The following is a 14,528-nucleotide window of genomic DNA, read 5'->3' on the forward strand; positions in this document are numbered from 1 at the left end:
CAAGATTTCACGAAATCTACGACAGAAATGGAACAAAAATCAGCCAAATTATCCATATTCTGACTCTCAGTATTTCTGAGTCAATCCATGTGTATGTGTGTCTGTGTCTGTCTGTCTGTGTGTGTGCCTCATATTTTCTATATTTTCCTGAGAAGATCTGTCTCACTCTCTCCCGCGTTACTCACATCATGATCCAACATGAGATGGAAAAGTGGTCGGTAATTCTTCTTTCAACAGTGGTCCGTGGAAAGTTAAACAAACTGTCATCAAATGAACAGTTCAAACAGATTCACTGAAACGTGAAGCATCTGTGGTGAATATACGGCAAATGTCTGCACGAATTCCTCGTTAGTATAGTGGTGAGTATCCCCGCCTGTCACGCGGGAGACCGGGGTTCAATTCCCCGACGAGGAGGTTATTGCTGCTTTCGAAGCTTCACTTTCATTTATCTGCAATATTGGATGTTGAAAATACAACGAAAAACTGACTCGGCCTTTCCCACTTCCACAAATTGATTTCACAGCGATTTTAAAAATCTGCTCTCTGCCTCACGCTTCAGCTCGATGTGAGAACCACAATGATGGGCAAGAAATGAAACGCAGAATCGCGCTGTCACCAGCCCGAAACAGAGAGAGACAGGTCTCGGAACAGGCGCAGACATGAAAGATCTTACATGCAGCAATGAAAAGGATGCATGTTTCAGTGAATCTATTTTAACTACTTCTTTGATGACAATTTGATTAACTTTCCACATGCCACTGTTGAAAGAAGACTTACTTTCTATCTCTTTGTTAGTCAAGGTCCAGAGAAAAATTATTTGGGGAGCAGGTTAAAAGTGACAGATAGAAAGAAAGAGAGGGACACTCAGAAACGCATATAACAAGTGAGACAGACATAGTCATATTCACACATACACAAACACACACATTCCGAGCTACATAAACACTCGCACACAGACATATACACACACCAATAACCTGAAAGTAACACAGGACCACTTGACAAACAATGGAAGCAGCATGCTGTAGACAGAGCTAAACGATCCCACAAACAACGGATCAGATCAAAGCTCTGCAGTCCTGCCACACCCATTTGTGAATGATGGTGGATAATTAAACAACTAATGGGAAGAGGCTCTATGAACATCCCCATCCTCAATGATGGTAAAGCCCAGCGTGTGAGTGCAAAGTTTTAGAAACCGTCTTCAGCCAGAAGTGCCGAGTGGATGATCCATCTCGGCCTCCTCCCGAAATCCCCAACATCACAGAAACCAGTCGAACATCGAGGTGAAGAGTGAAGCTGAGAGCAGATTTTAAAACCGCTGGAATATCAGTGAAATTAAATCGGGGAAAGTGGGAAACTCCGAGTCAGTTTTACACTGTATATTCCGCATCGAATATTAGAGATAAATGAGAGAAAAAGCTACAAAAGGCGGCAAAAGTTTAATCTCCCCGTCGGGGAATTGAACCCCGGTATCGCGCGTGACAGGCGGGGATACTCACCACTACACTAACGAGGAACTGCTGCATTGACTGTGCACTCATCCCAGATGGTGTTAGACATGCTTCACGTATCAGTGCATTTCTTTTAACTATTTATTTGATGACAGTTTGTTTCATTTTCCACGGGCCACTCTTGAAAGAACCATTTACATTTCCATCTCTTTGTTAGACAACGACAACTGACTCTGTCTTTCTTTCGTTCTTTCTTTCTCTCTTATCGTGGTGAGTTGCCCCACCTTTGTCCGGGTTTTCATACCCCGACTGGGAGGTAGCAGTTTTCAGACGCTAACTTTTAATTTTATGTCTTCGCCGACCTTCTTCCTAAACAAAAACTACAGAGCAAAAAAACAGGTGATTGTCACTTTCAGAATATTATTGTACGGAGACTGTTTGAGGACTGGATGCAGAGCAATTGTGATTTTTACTAACTGGTGGGTTAGGTGACAGATTCGAAATTCATTCATTTCCCCCGCGCAGGTTCAAATCTGACAGACTTCAGATCCCGTCATTCATCAACCTGTTTCATCTCTGCGTTTCAAAATTCAACAAGTTTCTTGTAGAATTAATAATTCTTAAGTGAATTAAAATTCCACAGCATTGAGTACCTCGAGTTTTATGCTCATTTTAATTGATCTGCAAGATTTCACGAAATCTACGACAGAAATGGAACAAAAATCAGCCAAATTATCCATATTCTGACTCTCAGTATTTCTGAGTCAATCCATGTGTATGTGTGTCTGTGTCTGTCTGTCTGTGTGTGTGCCTCATATTTTCTATATTTTCCTGAGAAGATCTGTCTCACTCTCTCCCGCGTTACTCACATCATGATCCAACATGAGATGGAAAAGTGGTCGGTAATTCTTCTTTCAACAGTGGTCCGTGGAAAGTTAAACAAACTGTCATCAAATGAACAGTTCAAACAGATTCACTGAAACGTGAAGCATCTGTGGTGAATATACGGCAAATGTCTGCACGAATTCCTCGTTAGTATAGTGGTGAGTATCCCCGCCTGTCACGCGGGAGACCGGGGTTCAATTCCCCGACGAGGAGGTTATTGCTGCTTTCGAAGCTTCACTTTCATTTATCTGCAATATTGGATGTTGAAAATACAATGAAAAACTGACTCGGCCTTTCCCACTTCCACAAATTGATTTCACAGCGATTTTAAAAATCTGCTCTCTGCCTCACGCTTCAGCTCGATGTGAGAACCACAATGATGGGCAAGAAATGAAACGCAGAATCGCGCTGTCACCAGAGAGAGACAGGTCTCGGAACAGGCGCAGACATGAAAGATCTCACATACAGCAATGAAAAGGATGCATGTTTCAGTGAATCTATTTAACTACTTCTTTGATGACAATTTGATTAACTTTCCACATGCCACTGTTGAAAGAAGACTTACTTTCTATCTCTTTGTTAGTCAAGGTCCAGAGAAAAATTATTTGGGGAGCAGGTTAAAAGTGACAGATAGAAAGAAAGAGCGGGACACTCAGAAACGCATATAACAAGTGAGACAGACATAGTCATATTCACACATACACAAACACACACATTCCGAGCTACATAAACACTCGCACACAGACATATACACACACCAATAACCTGAAAGTAACACAGGACTACTTGACAAACAATGGAAGCAGCATGCTGTAGACAGAGCTAAACGATCCCACAAACAACGGATCAGATCAAAGCTCTGCAGTCCTGCCACACCCATTTGTGAATGATGGTGGATAATTAAACAACTAATGGGAAGAGGCTCTATGAACATCCCCATCCTCAATGATGGTAAAGCCCAGCGTGTGAGTGCAACGTTTTAGAAACCGTCTTCAGCCAGAAGTGCCGAGTGGATGATCCATCTCGGCCTCCTCCCGAAATCCCCAACATCACAGAAACCAGTCGAACATCGAGGTGAAGAGTGAAGCTGAGAGCAGATTTTAAAACCGCTGGAATATCAGTGAAATTGAATCGGGGAAAGTGGCAACTCCGAGTCAGTTTTACACTGTATATTCCGCATCGAATATTAGAGATAAATGAGAGAAAAAGCTTTAAAAGGCGGCAAAAGTTTAATCTCCCCGTCGGGGAATTGAACCCCGGTCTCCCGCGTGACAGGCGGAGATACTCACCACTATACTAACGAGGAACTGCTGCATTGACTATGCACTCATCCCAGATGGTGTTAGACATGCTTCACGTATCAGTGCATTTCTTTTAACTATTTATTTGATGACAGTTTGTTTCATTTTCCACGGGCCACTCTTGAAAGAACCATTTACATTTCCATCTCTTTGTTAGACAACGACAACTGACTCTGTCTTTCTTTCGTTCTTTCTTTCTCTCTTATCGTGGTGAGTTGCCCCACCTTAGTCCGGGGTTTAATACCCCGACTGGGAGGTAGCAGTTTTCAGACGCTAACTTTTAATTTTATGTCTTCGCCGACCTTCTTCCTAAACAAAAACTACAGAGCAAAAAAACAGGTGATTGTCACTTTCAGAATATTATTGTACGGAGACTATTTGAGGACTGGATGCAGAGCAATTGTGATTTTTACTAACTGGTGGGTTAGGTGACAGATTCGAAATTCATTCATTTCCCCCGCGCAGGTTCAAATCCGACAGACTTCAGATCCCGTCATTCATCAACCTGTTTCATCTCTGCGTTTCAAAATTCAACAAGTTTCTTGTAGAATTAATAATTCTTAAGTGAATTAAAATTCCACAGCATTGAGTACCTCGAGTTTTATGCTCATTTTAATTGATCTGCAAGATTTCACGAAATCTACGACAGAAATGGAACAAAAATCAGCCAAATTATCCATATTCTGACTCTCAGTATTTCTGAGTCAATCCATGTGTATGTGTGTCTGTGTCTGTCTGTCTGTGTGTGTGCCTCATATTTTCTATATTTTCCTGAGAAGATCTGTCTCACTCTCTCCCGCGTTACTCACATCATGATCCAACATGAGATGGAAAAGTGGTCGGTAATTCTTCTTTCAACAGTGGTCCGTGGAAAGTTAAACAAACTGTCATCAAATGAACAGTTCAAACAGATTCACTGAAACGTGAAGCATCTGTGGTGAATATACGGCAAATGTCTGCACGAATTCCTCGTTAGTATAGTGGTGAGTATTCTCGCCTGTCACGCGGGAGACCGGGGTTCAATTCCCCGACGAGGAGGTTATTGCTGCTTTCGAAGCTTCACTTTCATTTATCTGCAATATTGGATGTTGAAAATACAACGAAAAACTGACTCGGCCTTTCCCACTTCCACAAATTGATTTCACAGCGATTTTAAAAATCTGCTCTCTGCCTCACGCTTCAGCTCGATGTGAGAACCACAATGATGGGCAAGAAATGAAACGCAGAATCGCGCTGTCACCAGAGAGAGACAGGTCTCGGAACAGGCGCAGACATGAAAGATCTCACATGCAGCAATGAAAAGGATGCATGTTTCAGTGAATCTATTTTAACGACTTCTTTGATGACAATTTGATTAACTTTCCACATGCCACTGTTGAAAGAAGACTTACTTTCTATCTCTTTGTTAGTCAAGGTCCAGAGAAAAATTATTTGGGGAGCAGGTTAAAAGTGACAGATAGAAAGAAAGAGAGGGACACTCAGAAACGCATATAACAAGTGAGACAGACATAGTCATATTCACACATACACAAACACACACATTCCGAGCTACATAAACACTCGCACACAGACATATACACACACCAATAACCTGAAAGTAACACAGGACTACTTGACAAACAGTGGAAGCAGCATGCTGTAGACAGAGCGAAACGATCCCACAAACAACGGATCAGATCAAAGCTCCGCAGTCCTGCCACACCCATTTGTGAATGATGGTGGATAATTAAACAACTAATGGGAAGAGGCTCTATGAACATCCCCATCCTCAATGATGGTAAAGCCCAGCGTGTGAGTGCAACGTTTTAGAAACCGTCTTCAGCCAGAAGTGCCGAGTGGATGATCCATCTCGGCCTCCTCCCGAAATCCCCAACATCACAGAAACCAGTCGAACATCGAGGTGAAGAGTGAAGCTGAGAGCAGATTTTAAAACCGCTGGAATATCAGTGAAATTGAATCGGGGAAAGTGGGAAACTCCGAGTCAGTTTTACACTGTATATTCCGCATCGAATATTAGAGATAAATGAGAGAAAAAGCTTTAAAAGGCGGCAAAAGTTTAATCTCCCCGTCGGGGAATTGAACCCCGGTCTCCCGCGTGACAGGCGGGGATACTCACCACTATACTAACGAGGAACTGCTGCATTGACTGTGCACTCATCCCAGATGGTGTTAGACATGCTTCACGTATCAGTGCATTTCTTTTAACTATTTATTTGATGACAGTTTGTTTCATTTTCCACGGGCCACTCTTGAAAGAACCATTTACATTTCCATCTCTTTGTTAGACAACGACAACTGACTCTGTCTTTCTTTCGTTCTTTCTTTCTCTCTTATCGTGGTGAGTTGCCCCACCTTAGTCCGGGGTTTAATACCCCGACTGGGAGGTAGCAGTTTTCAGACGCTAACTTTTAATTTTATGTCTTCGCCGACCTTCTTCCTAAACAAAAACTACAGAGCAAAAAAACAGGTGATTGTCACTTTCAGAATATAATTGTACGGAGACTATTTGAGGACTGGATGCAGAGCAATTGTGATTTTTACTAACTGGTGGGTTAGGTGACAGATTCGAAATTCATTCATTTCCCCCGCGCAGGTTCAAATCTGACAGACTTCAGATCCCGTCATTCATCAACCTGTTTCATCTCTGCGTTTCAAAATTCAACAAGTTTCTTGTAGAATTAATAATTCTTAAGTGAATTAAAATTCCACAGCATTGAGTACCTCGAGTTTTATGCTCATTTTAATTGATCTGCAAGATTTCACGAAATCTACGACAGAAATGGAACAAAAATCAGCCAAATTATCCATATTCTGACTCTCAGTATTTCTGAGTCAATCCATGTGTATGTGTGTCTGTGTCTGTCTGTCTGTGTGTGTGCCTCATATTTTCTATATTTTCCTGAGAAGATCTGTCTCACTCTCTCCCGCGTTACTCACATCATGATCCAACATGAGATGGAAAAGTGGTCGGTAATTCTTCTTTCAACAGTGGTCCGTGGAAAGTTAAACAAACTGTCATCAAATGAACAGTTCAAACAGATTCACTGAAACGTGAAGCATCTGTGGTGAATATACGGCAAATGTCTGCACGAATTCCTCGTTAGTATAGTGGTGAGTATCCCCGCCTGTCACGCGGGAGACCGGGGTTCAATTCCCCGACGAGGAGGTTATTGCTGCTTTCGAAGCTTCACTTTCATTTATCTGCAATATTGGATGTTGAAAATACAACGAAAAACTGACTCGGCCTTTCCCACTTCCACAAATTGATTTCACAGCGATTTTAAAAATCTGCTCTCTGCCTCACGCTTCAGCTCGATGTGAGAACCACAATGATGGGCAAGAAATGAAACGCAGAATCGCGCTGTCACCAGAGAGAGACAGGTCTCGGAACAGGCGCAGACATGAAAGATCTCACATGCAGCAATGAAAAGGATGCATGTTTCAGTGAATCTATTTTAACGACTTCTTTGATGACAATTTGATTAACTTTCCACATGCCACTGTTGAAAGAAGACTTACTTTCTATCTCTTTGTTAGTCAAGGTCCAGAGAAAAATTATTTGGGGAGCAGGTTAAAAGTGACAGATAGAAAGAAAGAGAGGGACACTCAGAAACGCATATAACAAGTGAGACAGACATAGTCATATTCACACATACACAAACACACACATTCCGAGCTACATAAACACTCGCACACAGACATATACACACACCAATAACCTGAAAGTAACACAGGACTACTTGACAAACAGTGGAAGCAGCATGCTGTAGACAGAGCGAAACGATCCCACAAACAACGGATCAGATCAAAGCTCCGCAGTCCTGCCACACCCATTTGTGAATGATGGTGGATAATTAAACAACTAATGGGAAGAGGCTCTATGAACATCCCCATCCTCAATGATGGTAAAGCCCAGCGTGTGAGTGCAACGTTTTAGAAACCGTCTTCAGCCAGAAGTGCCGAGTGGATGATCCATCTCGGCCTCCTCCCGAAATCCCCAACATCACAGAAACCAGTCGAACATCGAGGTGAAGAGTGAAGCTGAGAGCAGATTTTAAAACCGCTGGAATATCAGTGAAATTGAATCGGGGAAAGTGGGAAACTCCGAGTCAGTTTTACACTGTATATTCCGCATCGAATATTAGAGATAAATGAGAGAAAAAGCTTTAAAAGGCGGCAAAAGTTTAATCTCCCCGTCGGGGAATTGAACCCCGGTCTCCCGCGTGACAGGCGGGGATACTCACCACTATACTAACGAGGAACTGCTGCATTGACTGTGCACTCATCCCAGATGGTGTTAGACATGCTTCACGTATCAGTGCATTTCTTTTAACTATTTATTTGATGACAGTTTGTTTCATTTTCCACGGGCCACTCTTGAAAGAACCATTTACATTTCCATCTCTTTGTTAGACAACGACAACTGACTCTGTCTTTCTTTCGTTCTTTCTTTCTCTCTTATCGTGGTGAGTTGCCCCACCTTAGTCCGGGGTTTAATACCCCGACTGGGAGGTAGCAGTTTTCAGACGCTAACTTTTAATTTTATGTCTTCGCCGACCTTCTTCCTAAACAAAAACTACAGAGCAAAAAAACAGGTGATTGTCACTTTCAGAATATAATTGTACGGAGACTATTTGAGGACTGGATGCAGAGCAATTGTGATTTTTACTAACTGGTGGGTTAGGTGACAGATTCGAAATTCATTCATTTCCCCCGCGCAGGTTCAAATCTGACAGACTTCAGATCCCGTCATTCATCAACCTGTTTCATCTCTGCGTTTCAAAATTCAACAAGTTTCTTGTAGAATTAATAATTCTTAAGTGAATTAAAATTCCACAGCATTGAGTACCTCGAGTTTTATGCTCATTTTAATTGATCTGCAAGATTTCACGAAATCTACGACAGAAATGGAACAAAAATCAGCCAAATTATCCATATTCTGACTCTCAGTATTTCTGAGTCAATCCATGTGTATGTGTGTCTGTGTCTGTCTGTCTGTGTGTGTGCCTCATATTTTCTATATTTTCCTGAGAAGATCTGTCTCACTCTCTCCCGCGTTACTCACATCATGATCCAACATGAGATGGAAAAGTGGTCGGTAATTCTTCTTTCAACAGTGGTCCGTGGAAAGTTAAACAAACTGTCATCAAATGAACAGTTCAAACAGATTCACTGAAACGTGAAGCATCTGTGGTGAATATACGGCAAATGTCTGCACGAATTCCTCGTTAGTATAGTGGTGAGTATCCCCGCCTGTCACGCGGGAGACCGGGGTTCAATTCCCCGACGAGGAGGTTATTGCTGCTTTCGAAGCTTCACTTTCATTTATCTGCAATATTGGATGTTGAAAATACAACGAAAAACTGACTCGGCCTTTCCCACTTCCACAAATTGATTTCACAGCAGATTTTAAAAATCTGCTCTCTGCCTCACGCTTCAGCTCGATGTGAGAACCACAATGATGGGCAAGAAATGAAACGCAGAATCGCGCTGTCACCAGCCCGAAACAGAGAGTGCCAGGTCTCGGAACAGGCGCTGACATGAAAGATCTCACATACAGCAATGAAAAGGATGCATGTTTCAGTGAATCTATTTTAACGACTTCTTTGATGACAATTTGATTAACTTTCCACATGCCACTGTTGAAAGAAGACTTACTTTCTATCTCTTTGTTAGTCAAGGTCCAGAGAAAAATTATTTGGGGAGCAGGTTAAAAGTGACAGATAGAAAGAAAGAGAGGGAGACTCAGGAACGCATATAACAAGTGAGACAGACATAGTCATATTCACACATACACAAACACACACATTCCGAGCTACATAAACACTCGCACACAAACAAAAACACACACCAATAACCTGAAAGTAACACAGGACTACTTGACAAACAGTGGAAGCAGCATGCTGTGGACAGAGCTAAACGATCCCACAAACAACGGATCAGGTCAAAGCTCTGCAGTCCTGCCACACCCATTTGTGAATGATGGTGGATAATTAAACAACTAATGGGATGAGGCTCCATGAACATCCCCATCCTCAATGATGGTAAAGCCCAGCGTGTGAGTGCAAAGTTTTAGAAACCGTCTTCAGCCAGAAGTGCCGAGTGGATGATCTATCTCGGCCTCCTCCAGAAATCCCCACCATCACAGAAGCCAGTCGAACATCGAGGTGAAGAGTGAAGCTGAGAGCAGATTTTAAAACCGCTGGAATATCAGTGAAATTAAATTGGGGAAAGTGGGAAACTCCGAGTCAGTTTTACACTGTATATTCCGCATCCAATATTGGAGATGAATGAGAGAAAAAGCTTTTAAAGGCGGCGAAAGTTTAATCTCCCTGTCGAGGAATTGAAACCCGGTCGCCCGCGTGACAGGCGGGGATACTCACCACTATACTAACGAGGAACTGCTGGATTGACTGTGCACTCATCCCAGATGGTGTTAGACATGCTTCATGTATCAGTGCATTTCTTTTCACTATTTCCTTGATGGCAGTTTGTTTCATTTTCCACGGGCCACTCGAGAAAGAATCTTTTACATTTCCATCTCTTTGTTAGACAACGACAACTGACTCTGTCTTTCTTTCGTTCTTTCTTTCTCTCTTATCGTGGTGAGTTGCCCCACCTTCGTCCGGGGTTTAATTCCCCGACGGGGAGGAAGCATTTATCAGACGCCAACTTTTAATTTTATGTCTTCGCCGAGCTTCTTCTTCCAAAACTACAGAGAAAAATAGAACAGAAGAAAAAATTAAACAGGTGATTGTCACTTTCAGAACATGATTGAACGGAGACGGGTTGGGGGCTGGATGCACGGTGTGTTACCGAGCGATCACTCATTGCGATTTTAACTAAGCAGTGGTTAAGGTGATAAATTTGAAATCCATCGTTAGATTTGCACCTACACCTAGTTTAAAATGGTTTCTGCCTCTACCACCCTTTCAGGAAGTGAGTTCCAGAACCCCACCACCCTCTGAGTGAATTTTGTTTTCCTCAGCTCATCTCTAATCCTCCGACCAATCCCCTGCTAAATGGGCCCTCTGCTAAGGGAAATAGGTCCTTCCTGTCCATTCTATCCAGGCCCCTCATAATTTTATACACCTCAATTAAATCACACCTCAGGCTCCTCTGTTCCAAAGAAAACAACCCCAGCCTGTCCAATCTTACCCCATAGCTAAAATTCTCCAGTCCTGACAACATCCTCATAAATCTCCTTTGTCCCCTCTCAAGTGCAATCACATCTTTGCTGTAATGTGGTGACCACAACTGTGCACAGCACTCAAGCTGTGGCCTAACTAGTGTTTTATACAGTTCTAGCATAACTTCCCTGCTCTAATATTGTATGCCTCGGCTAATAAAGGAAAGTATTCCGTATGACTCCTTAACCAACTTATCTACCTGTCCTGCTACCTTCAGGGATCAGTGGACTCGCACTCCAAGGTCTCGCTCTCCCTCCACACCTCTCAGTATTCTCCCATTTATTGTGTATTCCCTTGCCTTGTTTGACCTCCCCAAATGCATTACCTCACACGTTTCTGGATTGAATTCCATTTGCCACTTGTCTGCCCACCTGACCAGTCCACTGATATCTTTCTGCATTCCACTGCTTTCGTCCTCACTATTAACCACACGGCCAATGTTTGTATCATCTGCCAACTTCTTAATCATGCCCGCTACATTTAAGTCTAAATCATTAATATATACCACAAAAAGCAAGGGACATAGTACTAAACCCCGTGAACCCCAATGGAAACAGCCTTCCAGTCACAATCCGTCAACCATGACCCTTTGTCACTTTCCCCTAGATCCCATGGGCTTTTATTTTTTTGACCAGTCTGCCATGTGGGACCTTGTCAAAAGCCTTGCGAAAATCCATGTACACTACATCAAACGCATGACCCTCATCAACCCTCCTTGTCACCTCCACAAAAAATTCAATTAAGTCAGTCAGACAAAACCTTCGCTGAACAAATCCATGTTGACTGTCCTTGATTAATCCGTGCCTTTCCAAATGAAGGTTCATGCTGTCCCTCAGAGTTGATTCCAATAATTTGCCCACCACCGAGGTTAGACTGACTGGCCTGTATTTACTGGGTCTGTCCTTTTCTCCATTTTTAAAGAACGGCCAACTTTCGCAGTCCTCCAATCCTCCGACACCATGCCTGTAGCCAGGGACGATTTGAAAATGATGGTCAGAACCTCCCTTATTTCCTCCCTTGCTTCTTTCAACAGCCTGTGATACATTTCATCCGAGCCTGGCAATTTATCTACTTTCAAAGATGCTAAACCCCTTAATACTTCCTCTCTCATTATGTTTATCCCATCCAATATTTCACATTCCTCCTCCTTATCTACAATCTCTGCATCGTCCCCCTCTTTTGCGAAGACAGACGCAAATTATTCATTGAGAACCATTCCCACGTCTTCCACCTCCACGAATAGGTTATCTTTTTGTCCTCTAATAGGCCCTACTCTTTCCTTAGTTATCCTCTTGCTCTTTATGTATTTATAAAATATTTTGGGTTTTCCTCAATTTTACGTGCCAGTATTTTTTAATGCCCTCTCTTTGCTTTCCTAATTTCCTTTTTAATTTCACCAACATTTAATTATTTCTCACCATTTAAAACATATTCTGTTCTTTTATTCTTCCCATCAAAGTGAATAACCTCACATTTCCACACATTGTACTCCATCTGCCGCCTTCTTGCCCACTCACTTAACCTGTCTATATCCCTTTGCAGACACGTTGTGTCCTCCTCACAGTTTACTTTCCCATCTTGCTTTGTATCGTCAGCAAACTTGGACACATTGCACTCGGTCCCTCCATCCAAGTCGTTAATACAGATTGAAAATAGCTGACACCCAAAAACGGCCGGCATTGCTCTCTGTTCAGTTAAGAGGAACTTCCCTGCTTGGAAATTCGTCCCAGCCTTGTTGAGGTGCAACACGTCCATCTTGTGCAGGTCTTTAATATTAATCAATACACAATGAGGCCCTGGGAAAGCGAATATCTCTCCACAGATGTTGCCTGATCCGTTGAGTGTTGCCAGTAGTTTCTGGGTTTATTTTCGAGCTTTCACTATAGCAGTTTTCCTGACAATCTGCAACTTGCCTCAAGGGCGCAGCTTCAAGAACAACTTTCTTGGGCTCTTCTCACACACAAGATCGCACTTTACTTTCCGACACACGCGTCCTGCGCCACGAGAATTTGAAAGACCTTTCGCTCATGGCCTGTAATCGCTCCTTTTTCATCACAGGCGCTCTTTACATTTATCCTCTACTCGATTCAATCGCATGTTTCAACAGAACTATTAAGATCAAGGCGGAACACTTCCGATCTCACTGCACCGCCCCAACTTGCCAAATGTGCACCTTTCAAACGCCATTCGCAGCTCTGCAGCGCTGCCCGTCACTCACGCAACTCAACTGCTGAGAGAAAAGAGCCAACAAGCATCAAAACAAAAACCAGTTCTTCAGTTACCATCCCCTGGATCACAAGATTCCACAAGTAAATTTCGTGAACATCCGGGTGGCTGTCTTTCCAGCGACCAGCCCTGCTTTCGTCGTGTTTTTCTGTCGAGCGGTCACGCAGATCGAAACGTATCGATTGGTTTCAAGGCACAAATGAACATTGGTGTGAATGGGACATGTGCCCAATAGAAACAGCGGACGGAGCAGAACAAACTTAAAGGCGTGAGATCGTGAAAGTGAATGTTAGAGTCGGCAATGGAGCAGGAAAGTGTCCATGAAATGGGAGGAGGAAAGTAAAGGCGGCCTATTGAGTGTGGAAGGAAGAAAAAGCTGGGAGAAGAGGCGGGTTTGAACTGTGGAACATCAAGTACAGGCATGTGAGAGTGCTGGGATTTGATGGAATATGAGATTTGCTTTCACGGATCAAAGATGACTGCATTCTATGAGCATGAGAGGCAGAAGACAAAAGAAGCAGCGCACACTATGACGTGACTCAGATTCGAATCGAGGTTGCAGCAGCGCACAACACAGAGTACGAACCACTATCCGATCACGGCACCACATCCCACCTGTGCTAACGTTGTCTGTACTATTTACCTTTAACGTAGCAAAACGTCCCAAGGCGCTTCACAGGAGCGTTTTGAAACAAAATCTGACACCGAGCCACAGAAGGAGATATTAGAAGCAAAATACTGCAGATGCTGGAAATCTGAAATAAAACCAGAAAATGCTGCAAATAATCAACAAGTCAGGCAGTGTCTGTGGAGAGAGAAACAGAGTTAACGTTTCAGGTCGATGACCCTTCGTCAGAAATGGAAAAGGTTGAAGATTAAACAGTTTTTAAGCAAGTCCAGCGTCAGGAAAAGAGATGGGGGAGGAAGGGGAGGGGAGGAAAGAACAAAAGGGAAGGTCTCTGATAGGGTGGAGGGCAGGAGTGATTAAATAACAAAAGGGATGATGGTGCAAGGAGGGTGGTAATGGGACAAGTAAAGAAACAAAAGATGGGTCTCGAGGAGCTGTAAATGGCAAAATTTGAACCACAATCAGCACTTGCTGTCCGAAAAAATGTGATCAGTGTTTATGATCTGAAGTTATTGAAATCAATGTTGAGTTCAGAAGGTTGTAAAGAGCCTGATCGAAAGATGAGGTACTGTTTCTCGAGCTTATGTTGAGCTTCATTGGAACGGAGTAAGAGGCCGAGGACAGAGAGGTCAGAGTGGGAGTGGGACGGGAATTAAAATGGCAAGCGACCGGAAGCTCAGGGTCACGCTTGTGGACTGAGCGGAGGTGTTCAGCAAAGCAATTACAAATAAATCACTGTTTCACCTGGAAGGAATGTTTGGGACCCTGGAAGGTGGGAAGGGAGGAGGTGAAAGGTCAGGTTTTGCATCTCCTGCACTCGCATGGGAAGGTACCGTGGGGAGCA

At 43.1% G+C, this 14,528-nt stretch overlaps 8 non-coding genes across 8 annotated transcripts; 5 read left to right on the top strand and 3 right to left on the bottom strand.

Annotated features, from left to right (window-relative positions):
• The first annotated feature begins 342 nt into the window (after positions 1-342).
• Positions 343-414, top strand: trnad-guc (transfer RNA aspartic acid (anticodon GUC)). The gene has a single exon. It is a non-coding gene; the product is annotated as a tRNA-Asp (tRNA).
• A 2,066-nt stretch (positions 415-2,480) lies between these two features.
• On the top strand, positions 2,481-2,552 carry trnad-guc (transfer RNA aspartic acid (anticodon GUC)). Its single transcript has one exon. It is a non-coding gene; the product is annotated as a tRNA-Asp (tRNA).
• Positions 2,553-3,573: 1,021 nt separating this feature from the next.
• On the bottom strand, positions 3,574-3,645 carry trnad-guc (transfer RNA aspartic acid (anticodon GUC)). The gene has a single exon. It is a non-coding gene; the product is annotated as a tRNA-Asp (tRNA).
• Positions 3,646-4,606: 961 nt separating this feature from the next.
• trnad-guc (transfer RNA aspartic acid (anticodon GUC)) lies at positions 4,607-4,678 on the top strand. Its single transcript has one exon. It is a non-coding gene; the product is annotated as a tRNA-Asp (tRNA).
• Positions 4,679-5,701: 1,023 nt separating this feature from the next.
• Positions 5,702-5,773, bottom strand: trnad-guc (transfer RNA aspartic acid (anticodon GUC)). The gene has a single exon. It is a non-coding gene; the product is annotated as a tRNA-Asp (tRNA).
• A 961-nt stretch (positions 5,774-6,734) lies between these two features.
• trnad-guc (transfer RNA aspartic acid (anticodon GUC)) lies at positions 6,735-6,806 on the top strand. The gene has a single exon. It is a non-coding gene; the product is annotated as a tRNA-Asp (tRNA).
• A 1,023-nt stretch (positions 6,807-7,829) lies between these two features.
• On the bottom strand, positions 7,830-7,901 carry trnad-guc (transfer RNA aspartic acid (anticodon GUC)). The gene has a single exon. It is a non-coding gene; the product is annotated as a tRNA-Asp (tRNA).
• Positions 7,902-8,862: 961 nt separating this feature from the next.
• Positions 8,863-8,934, top strand: trnad-guc (transfer RNA aspartic acid (anticodon GUC)). The gene has a single exon. It is a non-coding gene; the product is annotated as a tRNA-Asp (tRNA).
• Positions 8,935-14,528: the final 5,594 nt, after the last annotated feature.

This window comes from Heptranchias perlo, chromosome 35 (genome assembly GCF_035084215.1).
Source record: "Heptranchias perlo isolate sHepPer1 chromosome 35, sHepPer1.hap1, whole genome shotgun sequence".
NCBI classification, from domain to species: Eukaryota; Metazoa; Chordata; class Chondrichthyes; order Hexanchiformes; family Hexanchidae; genus Heptranchias; species Heptranchias perlo.